General features: G+C 40.4%; 1 protein-coding gene across 6 annotated transcripts in view; it reads right to left on the reverse strand.

Moving 5' to 3' along the window:
- The window catches only part of LOC140469027 (synaptic vesicle glycoprotein 2B-like), a 200,129-nt gene that overhangs the window by 84,526 nt on the left and 91,008 nt on the right, over window positions 1-24,595 (reverse strand). The window contains exon 2 of one of the 6 annotated variants that reach the window (XM_072565212.1): window positions 17,081-17,172. The exons of the other annotated variants lie outside the window; for them this stretch is intronic. The gene's annotated coding sequence lies outside the window, so the exon portion shown is untranslated. The remainder of the gene's footprint in view (window positions 1-17,080; window positions 17,173-24,595) is intronic. 6 annotated transcript variants of the gene reach the window in all.

Here is a 24,595-nt window from a genome sequence, read left to right on the forward strand (position 1 = left end):
AACTTGGAACTACAACTGATAGCTAGAACCTGAGCTCCCAGGAACAGTCTTTATATCATGTTGAGAAATGTCAGGTAACACTTTAAGTAACAAATGCCTTACATAACAAACACCATGACTAAGCAGAGTAGGAGAGCAGGTATAGTAAATCAACTTGGGCTTGAAAATTGGGAGATAGTAGGAGGAAGGAAAAATTGAGGGATCTAAAGGAGTTTCATCAAGAACACATGAGTGAGAGATATTGTGCTGACAGAGTGAACGTTAGGGGTGGAGGAATAACATTTAGGAATACACATGAATGACAATACTAAAACTGACCATTCAGCACCAATGGACTTTATCAGTGTCAATGTTTCACATGAATTTCCTGCCATTCAATTTCAGCTAACCATGTTAAGCTGACCACATTAGAATGAAGAATGTGAAGCTTAGAAGGAGCAAGAGAGAGAAATTCAGATGAGAGCTCTGATCATAGATAATGTTACTGAAAACAAAATGCTGGAGATCACAGTGGACCAGGCAGCATACATGGAGTGAGAACAAGCTAGCATTTCGAGTCGAGATGACTCTTCATCAGCTGTGAGTTATCTAGACTTAAAATATTAGCTTACTCTCTCTCCATGAAGTTAAGAATCACACAACACCAGGTTATAGCCCAACAGGTTTATTTGGAAGCACCAGATTTCGGAGTGCTGCTCTTTCATTAGGTGGTTGTGGAGTAGAAGATCGTAAGGCACAGAATTTATAGCAAAAGTTTATAGTATGATGCAACTGAAAGGATATGATTAGATTAGATTACCTATAGTGTGCAAACAGGCCCTTCGGCCCAACCAGTCCACACCGACCCGCCGACTATTGAAAAAACCTGGATTATTTGTAAGTCACTCATCTTTTAGAATGAACATGCTGGTTTCGAGAAAGAGCTGAAACCAACATGGTCATCCTCAAAGATGAGAGACTTAACAAACAATTCAGGTCTTTTTCAATATATTCTTGCAGTTGCATCACATTGTAAACTTTTGCAATAAATTCTGTGCCTTACAATCTTATACTGCACAACCACTTGATGAAGGAGCAGCACTCCAAAAGCTAGTGCTTCCAAATGAACCTGTTGGGCTATAACCTGGTGTTGTGTGATTTTGAACTTTGTACACCCCAGTCCAACGCCGGCACCTCCAAATCACCTGTCCATGGATGCAATGTGGCCTTTCTGTGATCTCCAGCATCTGTTGTTTTCAGTACAGATTCCAGCACCTGCAGTAATTTGTTCATGGACAATGTTATGATTGTAGTGAAATTCAATATTAATATTTAACTTTCTACATCTGCCTTTAATACCTGAGATTGATTTTAAGAAATGACAAATACTGACCTAAAATGGCGGCTGTGATCCCCTGACTAAGTTGAGCCAATCTCAAGAATCCATTAGTAAATAAGGATCAGTTTGAGCCAAAATTAAACATTGTTGTAAAAGGCACTGAAGCTCAAATCTATACTTTTTGGTTGTTTCACACCTTTCTGGAAGTTACACATTGAGATGAAAGACTATCTGTGGGGTAATCAATTTGGGAGAACAATGAGGAGACTCAGGGATATACAAGTGAACCTATATCAACAGCTGCCTCCGAGCAATACAGGAAAGACAAGAAAACCATGGATTTGCGAAAGAGATCTTGAAGACTATTTCTGCCAGTCTCTCTCTCTTTCTCTCTCTCACGGTCAATCCAAAGCTCAGCCATTCAACAACGAAAGGCAACTTGAAACAACAGTAACCAAGAACTCCTGGACAGCAGCAGTTTCATCATTAAGGAGGAAGAAAGACAGCAACTAAACAGTGGATTCACCTTTCACTCTCACAACTCCATGTCCCTAAAACCTTTTATCGCTATGAACTCAAACAGGAAAAAATAGAAATCTTTTTGTTGTTACTGTCAGAGAAGGGTTTATAAAAGGAGGGGGGCTGTGACCTTACCTGATAAGAAAAACAGTGCTTAATAAACAGAGACAGAAGCTGTGATGGAGGGTAGGGTCTATCTCCGTGAATAACATTTTGTACGACTATTAGCCGTCTTTCAATCCCTAAACTGATTTAAATATTTACCTTATTGACAGATGACAAGATGAGAGGACTTTAATTCCATTTACATAACTGTCTAAAATATATCATTAAGTAAACAGACAATACACGATGATGGAAAGACTGTAATCTAATCTCAAATTACTTATGACCATTCACAAATAGCCCAAGCTTCCCTTTCGCATTGACTATTATCACATGAACTTCTCAATTAGATTTCAGCTTTGACTCCTGTGTATTTTTCTACATATAACATTTCAATTGTATTTGACTGCAACATCTAATCTTGCTCAATAAAAATATGATCAATAATTACTGGGTTGTTTTTAAAAAACTTTTTTTGTGTGTTTCTAAGCAGAAACTAAAATGAGACAGATGCTGGAAATCTGAAATGTTAATGGAAAAGTCTAAAAACACATCAGTAACATACCTCATCAGCTGGTAAAACGTTCATTAACCTGAATTATTATCTCTGTTTCTCCCAGCACAGCAACTGCCCAATGTCTCTGGCATTTTGTACTTCAATTTTGTTTCTACACAGCATTAACGTTACAATGAAATCAGTTGGATTAGAAAAATCTAGCTACACTGAATAGGAAAAATTACAATATTCGTGCAGCAATTTAAGCTCTGGTTGTGAGGAAACAATTTCCTCTTGTTAAATAGCAATCAAGTTTTAGTCATCTTTGCTCATGTTAGCTTTGTACAGATTGAATAAGAACATAAGAATGAGAAGAGAGAGGAGGCGTGTCCCTCAAACCTGCCCCACTGTAATCTGTTTATTGCCTCCTTAAATTTACCCAGTGTCCTGGCATCCACTGTATTCTGGGTAGTGAATTCCACAGATTCATGGTCCTTTGAGAGAAGTAATTTTTCCCTACCTCTGTTTTAAATCTGCTACCCTTATCCTCAAACTATGAGCCCTTGACAGGATGATATATTTGTTGATAGGCAGATTGCTTGAGGTAGACCTGAAATATTCAGTTACCTGATTTGCACTAAATTAAATACTTTTCCTTTCTAAAAAACACACAACTTGTTCAGAGATGTTATAAAACACCTCTGGAGCAGGTGAGGCTTGAACCTGGGCCTCTTGTTCAGAGATAGGGACACTATCACTACACAACAAGCATCCTCATAGACTCCATGCTAGGCCTATAAGTCATGATTTCAGCTCAGGTTATAATTGTCAATCATAACGAACTTGAAACGTCTGAGCTGGGCAGGGCAGGGTTAAAAATCAGTCAGAATTAGTTGCTGGAAAGTACATTGTGGATTGGAGGCAGAGGCATGATTAGGTTGGCCACAGTGTTCATTGTCATAAACCTCTCTGGCAATCTTCATCCAGACTCCTGTGTTGAGAATTACCAAGCAATACACGTACCTATATATCAGTATCTTCAGGAGAGGAAGGGTGTTATAAACTGTTGAAACAAAGACTGCTTCAAGGAAAATTAAGATGCATTCAAATTGGAACAGGCTTCTGAAGGAGAAACAAATCCATACAATATTTATTTGAAAGATAAATTCTTAAAAGGACAAATTTGCATGTAATTGTCTTTAGGAAATATTGGCATTGACCAGAATGCAAAACATTATTTTTATTGGCAGAGATAATGGATTATGTGCCAATTAAGAGGCTCTTGTAACTCAATCACAAGCACATAAACTAAAACATATGACCTAACCCTCATGCACTTCACTAAAGCAAGCCTCCCTGTGATCTTTGCACTTGCCTCGATCAAACTCATGTTAGTGACCAGTGATGTTAGAGTCATAGTGATGTACAGCATGGAAACAGACCCTTCGGTCCAACTCGTCCATGATCACCAGAGATCCTAATTAATCTAGTCCCATTTGCCAGCATTTGGCCCATATCCCTCTGAACCCTTCCTATTCATATTCCCATCCAGATGCCTGTTAAATGTTGTCATTATACCAGTCCCCTTCCCCTCCCCAGTCCTGATGAAAGGTTCTGACCTGAAACATTGACACCCCCCCCGCCCTTTCTCTGATGCTGAGCTTTTCCCAGCTCCACTCTCTATCCCCTCTGACTCTCCAGCATCTGCAGTTCTCAACATCTCCAGCCTTTACCACTTCCTCTGGCAGCTTATTCCATACACACACCACCCTCTGTGTGAAAAAGTTGCCTCTTAGATCCCTTCTGGCAGCTTATTCCATACACACACCACCCTCTGTGTGAAAAAGTTGCCTCTTAGATCCCTTCTGGCAGCTTATTCCATACACACACCACCCTCTGTGTGAAAAAGTTGCCTCTTAGATCCCTTCTGGCAGCTTATTCCATACACACACCACCCTCTGTGTGAAAAAGTTGCCTCTTAGATCCCTTCTGGCAGCTTATTCCATACACACACCACCCTCTGTGTGAAAAAGTTGCCTCTTAGATCCCTTCTGGCAGCTTATTCCATACACACACCACCCTCTGTGTGAAAAAGTTGCCTCTTAGATCCCTTCTGGCAGCTTATTCCATACACACACCACCCTCTGTGTGAAAAAGTTGCCTCTTAGATCCCTTTTAAATTTTTCCCCTCTCTTCTTAAATCTATGCCCTCTAGTTTTGGACTCCACTACCCTGGGGAAAAGACCTTAACTATTCACCCTATGAATGCCCCTCATGATTTTATAAACTTCACTCCTCTGCCTCCAACACTTTAGAGAAAACAGCCTCAGCCTATTCAGCCTCTCCCTGTAGCTCAGACCCTCCAGGCCCAGCAACCTTCTTGTAAACCTTTTCCGCATCCTTTCAAGTTTCACAACATCTTTCCTATAGCAGGGAGACCAGAATTGAATGCAGTATGCAAGGTTCTGGCATGGGTGGAGAAATGGCTGCCTGGAAAAAGATATTGAGGATAAAGGAGGATAAAAGAGTCTTTTTCAGAATGGCAGCCACTGACGAGTGGAATTCCACAGGGGCCAGTTTTAGGACCACAACTATCCATTTTATACATTAATGATCTGGACCAAGAAACTGAGAGCATTGTTACTAACTTTGCAGAATAGACAAAGGTAGGTAGAGTGGCAGGTAGTCATAGTCGTGAGACCTGTCTCAGGAACATCTCTAGTATAAGACTTCAAATTGATTCTCTCGCAATTTTATGTCAGTACCTGCACCTGTTTTCCACCTCCTGTCTTTTTACCAGGATGAATAATGTCCTGTGTAGTCAGGCATATAGCTCTATTTACAACATTGTTGCTGATTGCTGCTGTACATCCAGAAGAATGGAGCAATGTTGCTTCTACTTTGGTACAATATTGTGCTGTGTAATACTCTTAGAAGAGAGACCAATACTGCATCATTTTCCCTTAAAGGGTTTGTCGGTTTTTATTGACAATGGAAGTAACTTTTCCTTTGCAACAACAACAGCAGCTTTCATTAACATAGCACCTTTAAGGTAATAAAAACATTCCAACATTTGATACAGAACCATATAAGGAGATATTAGGCCAGATGGCCAAAAGTGTAGTCAAGTGGATACATCTTTAAGGTGCATCTTAAGAGAAACACAAAGTGAAAAGTGGTAGAGAGACAAGAAGGGAATTTCAAACTTTTTGCCCTAGACAGCAGAAGGGGCCATATTGGATGTGGTGTTGGGGAATGAGCCAGGCCAAGTGGTAGAAGTTGCAGTGGGGGATTTCTTTGGGAATAGTGACCACAATTCTGTAATTTTAGAATACTCGTAGACAAAGATGAGAGTGATCCTAAGGGACGAATACTAAACTGGGTCGAGGCTAATTGTATCAAAATTTGGCAGGAGCTGGGAAATGTGAACTGGACACAACTATTTGAAGGAAGGTCCACATTTGATATGTTGGAGGCTTTCAAAGAGAGATTGAAGATAGTGTAGGATAGGCATGTCCCTTTGAAAACAAGGGATAAGAAAGGCAGGATTTGTGAACCATGGATGACAGGAGAAATCGTGTGACTAGCCAAGAGAAAAAGGGAAGCGTACATAAGGTCCAGGCAGCTAAGAACAGAACGGGCCTTGGAGGAATATTGGGAGAGTAGGACCAATCTTAAATGAGGAATCAAGCGGGCTAAAAGGGGTCATGAAATAACTTTAGCGAGCAGAATTAAGGAGAATCCCAAGGCCTTTTGCTCTTACATAAGAAGCATGAGGGTAACCAGAGAAAGGTTTGGTCCACTAAAGGATAAGGAAGGAAGGTTGTGTGTCGAACCTGAGAAAACGTGCGAGATTCTCATTGATTATTTTGCATCAGTGTTCACTGAGGAACGGGAGGTGATGAATGTTGAGATTAGCGATAGAAGTTTGTTTACTCTGATCACGTTGACATAAGGAGTGCAGATGTGTTGGGTAGGCTAAAGGATATTAAGACGGACAAATCCCCAGGACCGGATGGGATCTATCCCAGGTTGCTGAGGGAGGTGAGAGAGGAAATAGCTGGGGCCCTGACAGATATTTTTGTAGCATCCTTAAATGCAGATGAGGTGCCGGAGGACTGGAGGGTTGCTCATGTTGTTCCCCTGTACAAGATAGGTAGTAGGGATATTCCAGGTAACTACAGAACAATGAGTCTGACATCAGTGGTGGGAAAATTGCTGGGGAAGGTATTGAGGGATAAAATCTATTTATATTTAGAAAAGAATGGGCTTATCAGTAATTGGCAACATGGTTTTGTGTGGGGTAGATCGTGCCTTACCAATTCAATACAGTTCTTTGAGGAAGTGACAAAGTTGACAGATGAAGGAAGGGATGTAGATGTCATATACGTGGACTTTAGTAAGGCATTTGACAAGGTTCTCCATGGTAAACTAATGGAGAAAGTAAATCACATGGTGAGCAGGGTGTTCTAGCTAGGTGGATAAAGAACTGGTTGAGCAAAAGGAGACAGAGAGTAGTAGTTGAAGAGAGTTTCTCGAAATGGAGAAAGTGACCAGTGGTGTTCTACAGAGGTCAGTGCTGGGGCCATTGTTCTTTATAATATACATAAATGATACATAATGATATATATACATAAATAGGGCATTATTGGTCTGATCAGTAAGTTTAGATTAGATTAGATTACTTACAGTGTGGAAACAGGCCCTTCGGCCCAACAAGTCCACACCGACCCGCTGAAGGGCAACCCACCCATTCCCCTACATTTACCCCTTTACCTAACACTATGGGCAATTTAGCATGGCCAATTCACCTGACCTGCACATCTTTGGACTGTGGGAGGAAACCGGAGCACCCGGAGGAAACCCACGCAGACACGGGGAGAACGTGCTAACTCCACACAGTCAGTCGCCTGAGTCGGGACTTGAACCCAGGTCTCTGGCGCTGTGAGGCAGCAGTGCTAACCACTGTGCCACCGTGCCGCCTCATTTGCAGATGACATGAAGATTGGTGGAGTAGCATAAAGCATAAGGGACTGTCAAAGAATACAGGAGGATATAGATAGACTGGAGAATTGGGCGGAGAAGTGGCAGATGGAGTTCAATCCAGGCAAATGTGAGGTGATGCATTTTATGAAGTCTATACTGTAAACAGAAGAGCCTTGGCAAACATTGATGAGCAGAGAGATCTGGGAGTTCAGGTCCATTGTACTCTGAAGGCGGCCACACAGGTGGATAGAGTAGTCAAGAAGGCACATGATATGCTTGCCTTCATTGGATGGGACATTGAGTATAAGAGTTGGCAGGTCATGTTAAAATTGTAAAAGACATTGTTTCGACTGCATTTAGAATACTGTGTACAGTTCTGGTCGCCACATTACCAAAAGGATGTGGACACTTTGGAGAGAGTGCAGAGAAGGTTTAGAAGGTAGTTGCCTGGTATGGAAGGTGCTAGCTATGAAGAGAGGTTGAGTAGGTCAGGATTGTTTTCATTAGAAAAAAGGAGATTGAGGGGGGACCTGATTGAGGTCTACAAAATCATGAAGGGTATAGACAAGCTTTTTCCCAGGGTGAGGGATTCAATAATGAGAGGTCATTCGTTCAAGGTGAGAGGTGAAAAGTTTAAGGGGGATATACATGGCAAGTACTTTACACAGAGGGTGGGAGGTGCCTGCAACATGTTGCCAGCAGAGGTAGTAGAGGCAGGCACAGTAGATTCATTTAAGGTGTGTCTGGACAGATGCATGAGTAGGTGGGGAGCAGAGGGATACAGATGCTTAGGAATTGACCAACAGGTTTAGACAGTGGATTTGGTTAGGTCAGCCTTGGAGGGCTGAAGGGCCTGTTCTTGGGCTGTAAATTTTCTTTGTCCTTTATTCTTTGAATGCAGTACAATTAAAATCCAGGAGACAAGTATAATGGTCAAATTAGTCAATATTGTCCACTTTTCACTATTAATACCAAAATTGTTCATTTTTTGCTGTTAACCAAAGTCAATATTAACCACAATTTGTGCCAGTTTTACGCTCCAAGCTGATACTCACTTGAAATGGATCATTTAATACAGAACTCCTAAAGGAACATTTACACTGCACTAATTTGCAAATTCCAAAGGAACACTTAACACCAGGCCTTCTGCTTGGCCAATCTCTGCCATGGCAGATGCTTCTTAATACATACTCTTTTATTTGAATGAATTAGATCGCATATCAATCATACTGAAAACTTCTTTGCCCATTAGTGATGTCAAGTGTAAACACACAGTGGATGTCAGTTGCAGCACAGTGGTATTTCTCTTAAATCTGAGTTGGAAGACTGTTGGTTGCATTGTCCCCTCCAGCAAAAACAAGGTCTAGGCTGATATTGGCGTGTATTTTGAGACAGAGTGTACCGTTCCCTTAGGGGTGCCATCCTTTGAATGAAATTTTAAATCGTAGACCTAAGGCATGATTCTGATGACTAGCACGGGAGTAATGGCCCTGACTTGGCAGATATCTGTTATGTTTTGTTTCACAGTTGATGTGCATTATATCTTTATCTGACATGCTTCAGATATCTTGGGTCATAACTTGGGACCTAAGTGTACAAAGGCCTCAGTCTCCATCTTAACTGGAGTCACATGAAGCATGACATGAGTATTAGCTCATTCAGTGAAAATCCAATGACTGAAATATATATGCATATCAGCAAATGTATTATAGCTGCTGATGCATACATATGTATCTGTTAGATCTTTCAGTTATCTATAACTAGTTCTTTATGGGAGCCAATGTGAGCAGTGATACATCAGGTGCAAATGCCCTACTAGAGGAAAAGCCCACATCACAGAGACACTTCATGGTATGTAGTAATGACTGTCTAAAAAAGAATCCAAGTTCTCAGTAGTGGACACTTGGAAACCTCATTGAACATCAGCCAGACAGCAGCCCTAAATTTCAAAGTATCCGTAGAGCTATGTAAATTGAACAGCTTGGCAATGGTGCTAACTTTCTTTGTCCTTTAAATAGATGTTATATAAAACTAGAAGCCTTTTGACTCCTAATTTTAAAAAAAATATTGGTCTACTCTTTAACCTAAGCATTTATAAAAAGTCAAAAGCTTCTTACAGCATAGATACAGAGCTCTCCTGAATCAAATACAGCTTTTAAAACCTAAAAATCATTTTTCTAAACTAACCAGTCTTAAGTCTGCATAGAGGTCAGTTGGTTCTGTCATTCTATCTCTTCAATTTGAGACTACAGCAGAGGGAGCCCCCCCCCCCCCCCAATGATATCATCTTTCTTTTGGGGGATAAATCATAAATGTCAAAGTTCTGCTACCCCAGGCTTATATTTCTTAAAGGAACACTCTGAAATGATTAATGCCCAGTAAAGGAACAGAAACAGAAAAAATTAATTAAAATAGATGCAGAAAAGGAAAACTAAAGTGAGAGTAAAGCAAAGCAAGACAAAGGAAGAAAAAAACAAACAAATAAACATTCTATATCTGAAAAATGTCCTTAAACAAGAAATAGAGGGCAAGCACATAATTATCGATTGAGCAACTAATGGCAGCTTCATGGTACTGCAGTTATTCAAGCAACAAATGAAGTTTTAAGTTACATATTAACTGATAAATAATTCCAAAAAAAGCACTCTGAAAATCTTGCTTGCCACGGGCAAATGAGGGGCTTCACAGAAGCAATACATCAGTTTTTTTTGTGAATGTGGCATGTAAGGGCACTGGGGCATACATGTGCAGGAAATCTGATTTTAAAGGACAAGCCAGACTCCAGAATAGAACACAGGTGACCAACAAGATGATACAACAACACAAAGTATTGAGATTTTGCACAAATGCAAACATATCAATGAAGTGCACTGTCAATTATGTGAAAGGCAAATTTCAGAAGATTACCAAGCTTTCCCTATCATTAACCTCACACACCATATCAATAATACAAGGCAATCAGGAGCTTTTACAAGCATTATTATGATATGTCCTGAAAATTATAGGTCAACCCAGGTTTAAAACTGAAATCAAAAACAGACTTGTGCCAGTATATCAACACGATGAATTCTGAAAGACATGTGCCTCAACATTTGACACTCCATGGTACAATCTACAAGAGACTGTCTCTCAGTCTGTAATGGATCCAATTCCATACATTGACAGAATTGCTACAGTTCCAATACACAACATCATTATGGTTTTGCAAGGCTTCTACCTGGTAAATGCCAATGATGCAGTAATGCCAGGACGAGTAGAAGGCACAGATTTTAGTAGTATCACAATTCATGAGATTCAATCCATACCCATAGTAGTGAAACAGATCACAGGCACTGTAAGCCAATTAGGTGAAACTGAAAATGTTCTTAAGATTGTTACTTGGCCAGAGCCAGGGTGAAGATTAGCAACTACAAGGAGTTGCAAAACACCATTGTCCATGGATTGCCTGACAGTTAAGTGCCTGAGAATATTCATTCGTTTTAGCCATACAGAGACAAACTTGGTATATCTCAGCAAGTCATTTTTAAGAGCAAACATACCCTAATATCAAAGCATTACACCAGGATATTATGACCAAGTTGCACCAGGAACACAAAAGTATTGAACACACAAGGAGGTTAGTGCATGAGACTGTACTGGCCAGGGATGAATCAGGATATTCAATAATTCATGAATGCATATGACACATGTCAAACTGACCAACGGCAATGGAAGATGAAGCATCTATATGCATGTAATATTCCACCCACTCCTCGCATGATAATAACAACAAACGTATTCACAGTGCATTTTATGATAGGTCATCTCTCTTTGATAATTTAGTCACATAATCGGTGCAACTCATTGTTGATATAATGATCACTATTTTCACCTTGTTCATTGTCCAGGAATAAGTAGTGTCTGACAACAGACCACAGTTTACTGGCAGGCCATTTCAAGAACATGTGTGCTAAGTGGGGACTGACCCGTATAACTCTGTTACTTCATTATCCTTGTTCGATGGTCTTGCAAAGTGAACAGTACAAATGATCAAATCAGTGCTCTTCAAGCATCAAGCAACAAGGTAAGACTTTTGCTTTGCATGGCTGCATTTTCGAGCAACAACAATGGCGAAGGAATGAGGCTGGATGGGAAGGGACATATTTCACTGGCATATAGGAGGTTGAGGAGTGATCTTACAGAGGTTTGTAAAATTATGAAGGCCATAGATAAGATGAATAGCAAAGGTTTAGGGTAAGGGAGTTCAAAACTAGATGGCATATTTTTAAGATTTAAAAGGGACCCGAGCGGCATCATTTTCACACAGAAGGCAGTCCGTATGGGTATAGTTACAACACTTAAAAGACATTTGGACAGATACATGAAAAGGAAAGGTTTAGAGGGATATGGGCCAAACCCAGGCAAATGGGATTAGTTTCGTTTGGGAAACTTAATCAGCATGGATGAGTTGGACCAAAGGGTCTGTCTCCATCCTTTATGACTCTATGACTCTATGACTCTACAGCCTTCTGTTCAGAAGGCAATGTGAATGTCCTTGTCCAGCAATGAGTTGTCTAAACATTCTCAGACACAAGACATTCTTCTTCAAAGACAGAAGAGAATGAAAGAGATGCATGACCAGTGAGCAGGTACAGAACTACCAAAACTAGGCACTAGACAGACAGTGCAACTTAGAAATACAAATACAAATATTTGTGACCACGCCAGGTCATTACTGACCATGGTGCAGCATCACAAACGAGCAGAGGCCGGCTCCATCCAATGCATGATACCTTAATTATACATGAAGGATGAAAGATCTAATGATGACAGTGTGTTGATGTTGAGTTACAGTAACCAGAGCAAGCCAACCTAAAACAAATAGATATGACATGTACCTCTCCAGATGAGTATTTCATCACCAGATTGGTCAAGTTATCAAACCTCCATGGGCTTTTACTGTAATTTGAAATGTTAATCTTATATACTCTGTTCTCACCAGTTTGTATAATGTTTGAATAAGCAACATATGTCTAAGTATAATTAAAAAGTGCTGGAGAAACTCAGCAGGTCTGGCAACATCTTTGCAAAGAGAAACAGAGTTAAAGTTTTGAGTCCAAAATGGCTTTTGTTAAACTCACTGATAATTAGTTTGTGGTTTAGACACCACAGATATTATTATCTGTGAACAAATAGCTTAATATTGCCCAAACACTGAAGGATCTGTGATTGTAATATTTGTGCAATCAAGAGCTGTAATTTGTTGGATCATTCAATACCACATTACCCACACCAAGTTCTTACATTATAAGAGCTAACATAAACATTGCCACAAAGTTACAAATACCCTTTTGTTGCTGGCCATTTGTACATAGAATGATGATAAGATCATAATAAATAGGAGCATGAATAAGCCATGATTTGAATCTGATCTTTATTAAAATATTGCCTCTTTAATTTGTAGCCTTAACTCCACTTTCCTAGAACGACGCCAACACAGAAGGAGGCCATGTGGTTCATGGTATCTCTGTTGGCCCTTTGATCGAGTTCTCCAATAAATTCTACTCACCTGTTCTTCCCGGCAGCTGTGCAATTTCATTTCTCTCAAAGTTTTTGTCCAATAAGGTGGCTGACTAATAACTATCTCTCGACCAACATTATTTAAAAACAAATTAACTGGATTTTGTTTTATTGGTGTTTGTGGAATCTTGTTGGGTAGAAATTTGTTGCCTTGCTTCCTACATCACAACAGCAACCATGCCTCAAAAGGTTCATCTTATTGGGCATCCTGAGATCAGGAAACAAGCGATGTCAATGCAAATCTTAATATTTGCTTTACAATGTGGACAGACCCTCCAATGCAGTACTGAGGGAGTTCTGCAATGTCAGAGGCACTGTCTTTCAGATGAAATGTAAATCCATTCTCCTGCCTGGTCTCTCCTAGTGGCACAATTATGACTCTGTATCAAAGAAGTGAAGGGAAGTCTACAGGAATATAAAGGAAGGACATGGGAGAACTGTTCATTAAATAGTGCTGATGTAACTTTCCAGCCATGATTGAATGGCGAAGTGGACTCAATGGGCTGAATGGCCTTACTTCCATTTTTATGTTTTATACTCTTATGGTCTAACTTAAACTTGGCAATTTGCCATGCCTGGATGGCCTAGTTTACAGAATAGTTAGGGAGGTTAATGAAAAAAAAAGAACAGGCACTAACCATAATTCTCTGGAGACAGGAACTATATTTAACCATCTGCAGAGAGGTAATTGTTCTGACCCATTCACAAAAAAAAGATATGTCAGGCGACTAGAGATAAGTACCTTCATGTCTGTATTGGGAAACATGTGAAAGAAACTTAGAAAATTATGGGTTAGCCAGAGATATTTAACAGTGATTATGTATGAAAGGTCATCTTCAACTTACCTAATCAAAAAGACAAACGGATGTGATATATTGGTCCTATGACAAAGCATTTGATCAAAATTCCATCAGAAAATTGAATTTGGTGGTATTAAAGGTAAAGTGTGGGATGGTTAGAGTAAGAAAGTAACGATCAGAGAGAGTCTTAGAGTGAGGCAGCTCAGAAGAGGCCTTTTGGCCCATTGAGTCTGTGCCAATCTTTCTACAATAATCCTATTTTCCCGAAGTTGGCCGATAGCAGCCTCCTCTGCTCCAAAGTAAAAACCCGAGCTTATCCAGCCTCTCGGCATCACTAAAATGCTCTAACCGAGGTAACATCCTGGTGAATCTTCTTCCCACCCACTCGAGTACAGTCATATCGTTCCTATAGTGTGGCACACAGTACTCCAGCTGTAGCCTAACCAATGCTTTGTACAGCTCCAATATAACCTCTCTGCCCTTATAATCTATATCACGTCTGATTAAGGTAAGTGTCCCATATGGCCTTCTTAATCACAATTAACCTGTCCTGCTACCTTCAAGAATCTGTGGACAAACAGTCCAAGATCCATCTGAGTAGGCTGGAGTTGATTGATAAGATAAAGCTAGTAAGCGTTGTTGGTTGTTCTCTTGCTCCCCACATGTTGACATTTCTTATCAGGTAAGTGTGAGCAAACATAATTGTGAAACAATTTAAACAAAAGAAAAGACTAACTTGCATTTATTTAATGCTGTTCAGAACCTCAGGATTTCCCAGTGCTTTAGAATTAATCACTGTTGCAATGTAGGAAATGCGGCAAACAATCTGTGCACAGCATGATTCCAAAAAAACTCTCGCTACGCACTATTACCTACATAGTCTGTTTGCAGTAATGGTGGTTCTAGAAAAAGTATTGACCAAACTTGAGGGAGAAGACTGGGTCTCAAGTTGGATGTATCCATTTAAAGTTACCCTCTAACCACCACCCCCACTCCCCTTCAGTCTTTCTTTGAACATGTCACAGTGGACGACGTGGCAGAAGTGGGTACTGCAGATGCTGGAGATTAGAGTCAAGATTAGAGTGGTGCTGGAAAAGCACAGCAGGTCAGGCAGCATCCAAGGAGCAGGAAAATCAGCATTTCAGGCAAAAGCCCTTCATCAGGAATCAGTGGGTGATGTGTCCAGTTCTCAGGAGATAAGTTTTGAACCCAAGTCTTTCAGTTAAAGGAGGAAAAGTGCAAATTATCGTTGAGTGACTATCAATTGCTTTGCACTGACTCCAAAGGCATGGAAAAGTTTTGAATGTGATGAAGCCAGTGATGTGAGTACAGTTGCAGTACTGTGGGATATTCAGACCCCTTTCATAGAAAGGATATTAAAGACACCGAAAACAAAATGAAATTCACCCGAATATTTCTAAGAATGAGAGAACACCGGCCTGCATCTATACAAGAGCAAAGAAAAGCATCCAAAGACCTCACAGACATGTTCAAAATTCTGAAAGTGTTTGAGAGAGTAAAAAAGTGAAATATTCCTTCCACTAATGTTTGTGAACAAAGTGACGGGATTAGATTAGATAAACCTGAACAAGAAAAAGATGCACTGAAGATGCCTAGAGTCAAGTACACAGGTCATATACTGACATACTCAGCTCCTAACAAGGTGAGAGCTGTACCAGGGACCCTCAAATGGGAAAAACATGCAAAGAATCATTGGGAACTATTTAGCAATGGTCTTGCTTCACTTATCATCAGTGTGGGCAGCCCTATATGAGCTCACTGCTAAGGATGCACAGTGGTACTGGGGCACATTACAAGAAACAGCTTTCAATAGAATCAAACAACTAATGGCAACAATGACAGTGCTGAGCTTCTACACTGCTCAACATGAAGTTCCCTTGCAGTGTGATGTCAGCAAGACAGAACTCAGAGGAAATTATGGACCAAGAATGAACCAGTTGCATTTGCATTCAGAATGTTAATGTAAACTGAACAATGCCATGCTAAGCTTGTGAAAGAATGTCTAGCTACTGTCTTTGATTTGTTAGCACTTTAGTTAAAACCTGAAAAAGGGTCACTAGACTCAAAATATTAGTACCTTTTTTCTCCACAGACCTGCTGCGTTTTGCCAGCAATTTCTGTTTTTGTTTCAGATTTTGTAGCATCCTCAGTTCTTTGTTTTGTTTTAATTAAAACCCGTCCAGGACGATCAAAGAGACAGTGGGGTCCAAACACAGCTACTTCAAAACATCTTTCTCATCCATCCACTCCAAAGTGTTTGTGAAGAAGTGTGTTAATGGAGATATCATCTGAACATGACATTATAGGCAAGAGAAAGAGATACACATTGCTGACATGCTGTCGAGAGTAGCACTTCCCATGAAGGAAGTTAAGCGTCCTTAGGCAGAGTATGAAATCAATCAGATTCAATGAAAAGCAACAGCTTGACATACTGTGGAGGTTATCTGCCCCCAAAATGACATTGAATCTGCAGAAAGTAGTAAGGAAAGGATGGTCTGAGAACATCAGGATGGATGCACCTGTTGCTTTAGCGAGTACAGGGAATAGCCTACGGTGGCATCTTGTACAAAGTCAATATCCTTAATGAGGTGAGAAAAGAAAGGCTGGCTGACTTCAGTGGTCATGTGCCTGCTATCTCTGTTGTAAGTGCCTTTGCATCAAATGTGTGGCAGCCATTAAACATACATCTCTTGAAACACTCAAGCTTCTCTAATCTAAGGAGACTCGAACTAGATAATGGAGAGTTGCTGAGTCCTTACCGCAAGATAAGTGAGTGTCTCCAGTCAAATAAATGGAAAGAAATTAAACGTAAAGCACTTTCATGGCGTTGCCAACTCCACCGAGCTGAGACTAGATTCTCTAATTCTAGAGAAATGTTCTCCAATTTCACAACGGAGACAAAGTTGTATTTTTATATACAGCAGCATTAATGGCTGTTCTATTATTAGCTTTAGAATAATACATTCTTCAGTAATGACTGCTGCAGTATCCATCCATTTCCAGAACTACATTAATGGGGAACAGCCTTCATGGGAAAAGAAAATTAAAAATCACTTGCTGAACATTTGTGCATAGAATGATGATAAGATCATAATAAATAGGAGCATGAATAAGCCATTTGGCTCTACAAATCTGATCTTTCATTTATTAAAATCTTGCCTTTTTAGCTTGTGGCATTAACTTCACTTTCCTAGAATGATGACAACACAGGAGGCCATTTGGTCCATGGTACCTGTGCAGGCCCTTTGATCGAGTTCTCCAATAAATTCCACTCACCTGCTCTTCCCAGCAGCTGTGCAATTTCATTTCTCTCAAAGTCTCTGTCCAATTCTCTTTTGAAAGTTACAAATGAATCCGCATGGACTGGCCTGCAGGCAATGAATTCAAGGTCACAAAAACTCATTGTGCAAGACACTTTAAAGAAAACATGCTGTTGCTTCTGGGACTTTGCCAGTGCGTGAAATACCTACCATCTTTGCATACAACACAGCAGTCCTGTATTTCAAAGTAATTCATTGTTTGTGACACACTGTGTCTGAACACTGTGATAAGCATTTGATTAGTTCCAGCTCATTATTTTTGTTTCTCATTGTGTTGAGGATTGACATGATGGCAGTGCACGTTTAAACCAGTTTCGGAACAGAAATGTTGCAACATCAGTGTCAGAACAGGAGCTGAGGTATTGTGTGAGGATTAAACAAATAAAGCAAGAGGGAGGGAGAAAGGGCTCTGAACAAGGAGGAGGGAAAATAAAGAACAATGAAGATAGAAAAGATGCAGAAGCTGAATATCTTAGTAGAATGACTTAGGAGTAAGTTAAATGAAAATTCAATGCAGATAGCAGTGCAGCAAAGAATAGGCAGTGGAGTATAATGATATGACCACTGGGGGGAGTGATGACACATGGATAAACTCATCAGTCAATGACATGGAGAAAATGGATGCTCAATAGATATGAAAGCTTAATAATAAAATGTGGGTTCTGGAATTCCTCGCTTAACCAGGGTTATAGAATTTTAGGGAGAATAGCTTTAGCAATGATGCAGATTCAGCAGATGTGCAGGTTAACTGGAAGGGCTCTCAGCCTGTTGGGCAAATGAAAAAATCGACCTTAAGGGAAATGAACCTACTTGGCCTAGATGTGGATGAGGTGACAATGGACATTCTAAGGATGTGGTATATTTTGATTTGTGCCAGGCTTTTGATTCCATGTGACACATGCAATTAGTTTGCAAGCTTCTGAGATGGCTGCATGCAGGTACAGGAAATGATCAGGAAGGAATGGTGTTCTTTATTGAAGGGGAAAGGAATGTAAACATGGGGAAGTTTTACTGCAGTTCTGCAGAGCCTTGGTCAGAACGAATTTAAAGTACGTTGTCCAAATTTGGTTTCTTTGTTTGGAAGGAGGTATAATTGGGTTTGAAACAGTTATAATTAAAGAGACTCATTCCAGGGATGAAGGGCTTATCTAACAAAGAAATTTGAACAGATTGTTCCTTTACCCAATGCAGTTTAAAAGGATGAGATTATATTAGGAGATAACATTGAAACATATCAGATCCTGAGTAAACTTGATAAGGATGCATACCAGAAAGATGTTTCCTCTTGTATGCGTGTGTGTGTGTGCTTGTGCATGTGTGTGTGCACGTGTGTGTCTGTGTATGTGCACATGTGCATGTGTGTGTGTGTGTGTATGGGGGGGTAGGGGCGGGGGATGGAGGGGGTGTGGTGGTGGTAGGAGTGGCCGGGGGTGGGGGGGAGAATACTACAACCAGGGTACACAGTTTTAAAATAAGGGACTGCTCTCTCAAGATGGAGATGAGGAGAATTTCAGTTATGTCAGAGGGTTGATGGTCTGTGAAATACTCTGTTTCAGGAAGCAGCACAGTCTTGGCAATGAATTTATTTAGGGCTAAGTTTGATAGATCGGCAAGCATCATGGGGACTGGACAGGTCAGAGGAGTTAAGGCCATTAACAGATCAGTCATGACATTATTGAGAGCAAAGTAGGTTCAAAGGGCTGAATAGATCACCCCTACTCAAAAGTCATATGGAAACTTTCTACATAAATGAAAACAAAGTTCTGTGGTGATTACAATCAGAGGTCAAACTTGGATTGGAATGGTGATCAGTGCTCACATCATTACACTGGATATGACTTGCAGAAACAAAATGAAGGCTGCAGGTGACAAATTTAGTGAAAAGGATTTGCACTCATTGATAGAACCCCGATAGTGCAGAAGGAGGCCATTCAGCTAACGAGTCTGCACTGATCCTCTGGAGACCATCCCATCCAGATCCAGCCCCCTACCATATTCTGATAACTCTACCGTTACCACGATTAATCCACCTCAACTATACATCCCTGAATGCTACAAGCAATCTTTTTCAAATAGTTAATCCAACTAACCTGCACATCTTTAGATAGAAGAACCTAGAGCACCTGGCGGAAGCTCACACAGACACAGGAAGTCATGATTTGGAGACAAACACCTGATGAAGGAGCGTCGCTCCGAAAGCTAGTGCTTCCAATTAAACCAGTTGGACTATAACCTGGTGTTGTGTGATTTTTAACTGGGAGAACATGCAAACTCCATGGGTCCAGTTGCCTAAGGCTGGAATCGAACTTAGGTCTTTGGTGCTGTGAGGCAACAGCGCTAACCACTAAGTACCCAGTCAATAGGGATCAGGTAGAGTTATATGGATAGATTGGGAAGGTGGCCTGATGAGTGACAAATTACATGAAATATGAGCAATTGCAAAGTAAAGAAACTGGGGGAGGAAATAAACAGCAGAAAAATGAACTAGGCCACAAAACATTTTGATGATCTTTGTTGTTTGCAGTGGCTTGGCCCATGGAACCAGTGGATAGTGTGATGTATAATGCCAGTAAAGCCAAATCACTGGAATTTAAGCTTTATACTCAAGAAAATATGGAACAATTCTCAAGAGTTGACACTGTACAAGGTTCGCCTGCAAAACAATACACAATTTTAATGTACTACTAAAGCTACTGTATCCAAGCTTTTGAAACGTTATGCAAAAGGACATTCAAACTTTTTTTTCTTGATTCATTCACAGGATTAGGTGTCACTGGCTAGGCAGCATTTATTGCACATCCCTAATTGCCCAGAGGGCAGTTAAGAATCAACCACATTGCTGTGGGAGTGGAGTCACATGTAGACGAGACCAGGTAAGGATGGCAGGTTCCTTCCCTAAAGGACATGAGTGAACCAGATGGGTTTTTCTGACAATGGATTTGTGGTTAGCATTAGACTCTTAAATTCAGATTTTTTTAAAAACATTGAATTCAAATTCTGCCAGCTGCCATGGCAGGATTCAAACCCAGGTCCCAAGAACATTATCTGGCTCTCCAGATTAACAACTTAGTGGTAATATCATTGGGCCATCACCTTTGGGATTGTTCACACAGGATGAGAAAGGTTGAAAAGACTCAACACTTTCAGGAAATTGATTAGCCTCAAATTCTAAAATAGTGAAATGGACTTCAGTGCAGAGGTGAGGAAAGTGCAAAGATATTTTTGATGTAACCAATTTACATGAATAATCGTGAGCACATAAAATGACTTCTCTGAGAGAGAATGGTGGAAAAACATTAGAAACATAATCGTGGAACTGGATGTTTGAGAGAATGGAAAATTGAGAGTGATTAATCACACAGATGAACTGCGGAAACTTTTCCAGTCCTGCACTCATCCAAACTCCAAGTAATAAGAAGATCATACATCAAAGCTTTTAACCAACTGGAACACGAAAGTCTTGGTTAATGAGCATACATCTCAATTGTAAGGTGCTGGCCGTACTGGTTTGAATGGAAATTTAGGTTTGACCAAATCTCCATCTGTTGAAACTTATTGAATGATCCCACTTATGAAGGTTAGCCATTTAGATGAGCTTCTGGTCACAGGCTGCATCTATGGCAATTTGAACTTAACTCCGAAAGGATTTTCTGGTTAATTTTTTTTAATCTTGATCTGAAATGAAATTTGGATCACAAGGACTTAACTTCTAGAAGCACGCAGGAGAAATGTTTCAGGCCAGATAGCTCAAACATCATCCATCACAAAAACGCTGAGTTTTTTTTGCATACTCTATCAGTTTAAGACAATTAAATGCTATGAGTAAATCCCATCGAAGGCTGTCGCTGTGAGGTGGGTCTTGGGGAAAAATGGGGAGCGTCTCTATCTCTGAACCCCAGTCTAGGGCTGAAGTCTGAGGAAGGTACATTCCTAAGCAAGTTGGTTATCAACCTGTAAATCCTTCCAAACCCCCTAAGGAAGGCAGTCGGAGTAGGAGAGTACCTGGCCAGCAATTCAGTGTGGCATCTCTCAAGCTCTGGCCTCTGGCTTTATTTTGAAAAGTAAGGATCAAAAAACAGATATAAGTCCGTGCTTAATCTACATCTTTCAGTGTGGTAGGTCTTAATATGTGTCTCAAAAAAAACTGGATTTCATTCATTAACGCCAGACTAAACAGATGACACAACTGTCTTAGCTCTTCCACTGTAGTGATAATTTCCTTCCTGAGTAGCTCTGACTGGAAATTCAGGAAGCTAATCTTTATCAGAGAAACGAAAACAGAAATTGCTGGAGAAACTCAGCAGGTCTGGCAGCATCGGTGAAGAGAGAAACAGAGTCAACGTTTTGGGTCCAGTGACCCTTCATCGGAACTTCCTTTACCAGAGAAAGTGAGGGGAAAAGATTAAACTTTTGAATAAAACAGGCTACCAAAGATTTGTACCTACAAATGAGAGGAAATGGTTTAGTAGTATTGTCTTATCCATTCAAAATAAATCCATTTGTTGATTTTCAATTTGTCTTGCATCACCCGGGGGTTCATCTGTTCTCTTTTTGAAAGTCATTAGATTTGCTCACAATGATACTTAAGAGATCACTATATTCTGTAGACACAGTAAGGTGAGTTATTATTATGATCTCCCCCGTTCCCACACCAATGTCCCACAAATATAAAGTTAAACATTAAGGCAGTAGCAATATGCTCCCGATTGTTGGGAAATGGTTCCACTTACAGCAGTGAGCTGTAACAGTGAACCTGAGATAATACCTAATGCAGTTCAGAAACTTGTAACAGTGTGCATGGGTCTCCAAACCCAGCAAGGGCCAATACTCTCAGTAAAGGTGGAGAAAGTGACAAAAACAACGGAAAGAAGTTAACATGTTTACTGAAGAGAAAATGTTCCATCTCAGATATCCCAATAATAATTGGGTAATTTTGTGTTAGTAGAGAAATCAGACGAATTTTTCCAGTCCAAGGATAATAGGACAGCGGAATAAATCAATTGAAATTGGCACGAATGGGTTGAAGGAATAATTAGATGTGTTTCTCGAGAACAAAGGAATTAAGGAACATCGTGGAAAGTTGGGTTCCAAGTTGGTGGTTGTCCCTTCAGCCACCTTAGTCCAAAGCTCTGGTACCTCCTCCCGAAACTCCTCCACCTCTTTATTCCTTCCTTTTCCTTATTTTCAATGTACCTTAAAGCTTACTACTTTGATGTGTGTTTTCTGATAATCTGCCCCAATATCTTGTCATGTGGTTATACATCCATTTTTTTCTTGATTACCACTGCTATAAAGCACCTGATTCAGAAGTCACAAGACACCAGGTTATAGTCCAACAGGTTTATCTGAAATCACAAGCTTATGGAGCGCTGCTCAGGTAAAGTCTTGATGAAGGAGCAGCATTCCGAAAGCTTGTGATTTCAAATAAACCTGTTGGACTACATCCTGGTGTTGTGAGACCTCTGACTTTGTCCACCACAGCCCAACACTGGCACCTCCACATCACAAAGCACCTTAGGATGTTGTAGTGCATATAAGGGGCGGCACAAATGTATGTTGTTATTGCAAATTGGTCAAATGGTTCAAAAGCATTGGTCCGTAGCACTGCTTTTCCAATTGCTATCTTGAAAAATTCTTGCTTCTTATGAATGGTTATAAGCTCTCATGTAAGCACTATGCTCACTGAGCGTCATACACACATACACAACGTGTGGTGAACAGCCAACATTATGACGATAAACAGTGACTCAAGTCTTACTTCAGATAAATAAGTACAGTCCTCCAGTTCTTCATTGTAATTAATCACATTGCAGTTAGAAGCTGTGGTGCAATAAGGAGAGCAGCTGGGGAGGGGGAAGGTCAGGCAGCGTGCTGTGCTTAATGAACTACTTTGATTTATATTTACCGTTGCTCAGTTTGCATGAAACCAAGTACTGAGGAGGTTCGCAAATGCTGGGCGTTTGAGTGTGCTGCAGGTAACAGGTGTGGCAGGTCCAACACGTTCTTGACAGCTTTTACCAAAGCTTGGAGTGAAGCACCAAGTGGGTGAGCATTTACTTCATCAGTCTTTAAGTTAAGCTTTAACCTTTCTCAATGATTTAGCTGACAAGAGCCCTTGTGAGGTTTGGATTTGATCCATATCTATTGGAAACATCCAAGGTTCAAGCCCCTGTCTATGCTGAGTTAACTAAACTCAGCTACTAAATTGTTGCAATTAGTCTAAGCATTTCCTGATCAAGGACAGTGAGAGCTGAAAATGTGTTGCTGGAAAAGCGCAGCAGATCAGGCAGCATCCAAGAACTAGCTTTCGGACCACTGCTCCTTCATCAGGTGGTTGTCCACAACCACCTGATGAAGGGGCAGCGCTCTGAAAGCTAGTATGCTTCCAATTAAACCTGTTGGACTATAACCTGGTGTTGTGTGATTTTTAACTTTGTACACCCCAGTCCAACACCGGCATCTCCAAATTATGGATGTAATCAAGTCACGCAACAGCACAATGCCTTTAGCAGGAGAGAGACAAAGGGGGGAGGGAAAAGGAGCCATTTGATTGTAAATAATTCAAGGAAGAAGGTGTTCTAGCTCTGAAAAAAACAATACAACACACCAACATCAAAATGAAGTCAACAGCGGATGCACTTCAGTCATCGATGGAAAATAAACCATGTGGCACTGGGCACACATCCAACAAAACAGCAGACACTCAGTAGTCACATGCATTGCAATGATTGCCATTAGATTCCACCAACTGTAGGTCCCCAAAGTACAATCTATTTATAAAGCTCCTGAAAGATATTTTAAGGTATCTTTGTTTATTTGTTTCTTGTTATTTCACTGCACCATTGACAGCTATGCCTTCAGCTGCCTAGGGCTTGCGGACTGGAATGTCCTCCCTCACCCTCTTCACCTCTCCTCCTTTGCCCTGCTTTAAGATGCTCTTTAAGGACTACTTCTTTGACTAAGTTGTCATCACCTGTCCTTAAAAGGCACAAGGTCAAATTTTGGTCAATAACTCTCTTCTAAAACATCTTGCAACATTTAATGATAGTAAAAGATTAGATTAGATTAGATTACTTACAGTGTGGAAACAGGCCCTTCGGCCCAACAAGTCCACACCGCCCCGCCGAAGCGCAACCCACCCATACCCCTACATTTACCCCTACCTAACACTACGGGCAATTTAGCATGGCCAGTTCACCTGACCTGCACATCGTTGGACGGTAAAATAAAAGGTAAAAGGTAAAATAAAAGTTTGTTGCTGTTGTTATCATTTTTATTTTACAGACTGTTGTTTTTCCATCGTCAATGCAAACGTTAAAATTACCATAATCCTCATGGACCATACACTTGCATGGACATATTGTTAAATATGGGCATCATTATTACAAGAAAAGTCTCACAAAAGTAGCATTAGGAGTTTTTAATGTAGTGCATTACAAGAATATTGGAACTATGAATCTACAACATATCT

This window comes from Chiloscyllium punctatum, chromosome 48 (genome assembly GCF_047496795.1).
Source record: "Chiloscyllium punctatum isolate Juve2018m chromosome 48, sChiPun1.3, whole genome shotgun sequence".
NCBI classification, from domain to species: domain Eukaryota; kingdom Metazoa; phylum Chordata; class Chondrichthyes; order Orectolobiformes; family Hemiscylliidae; genus Chiloscyllium; species Chiloscyllium punctatum.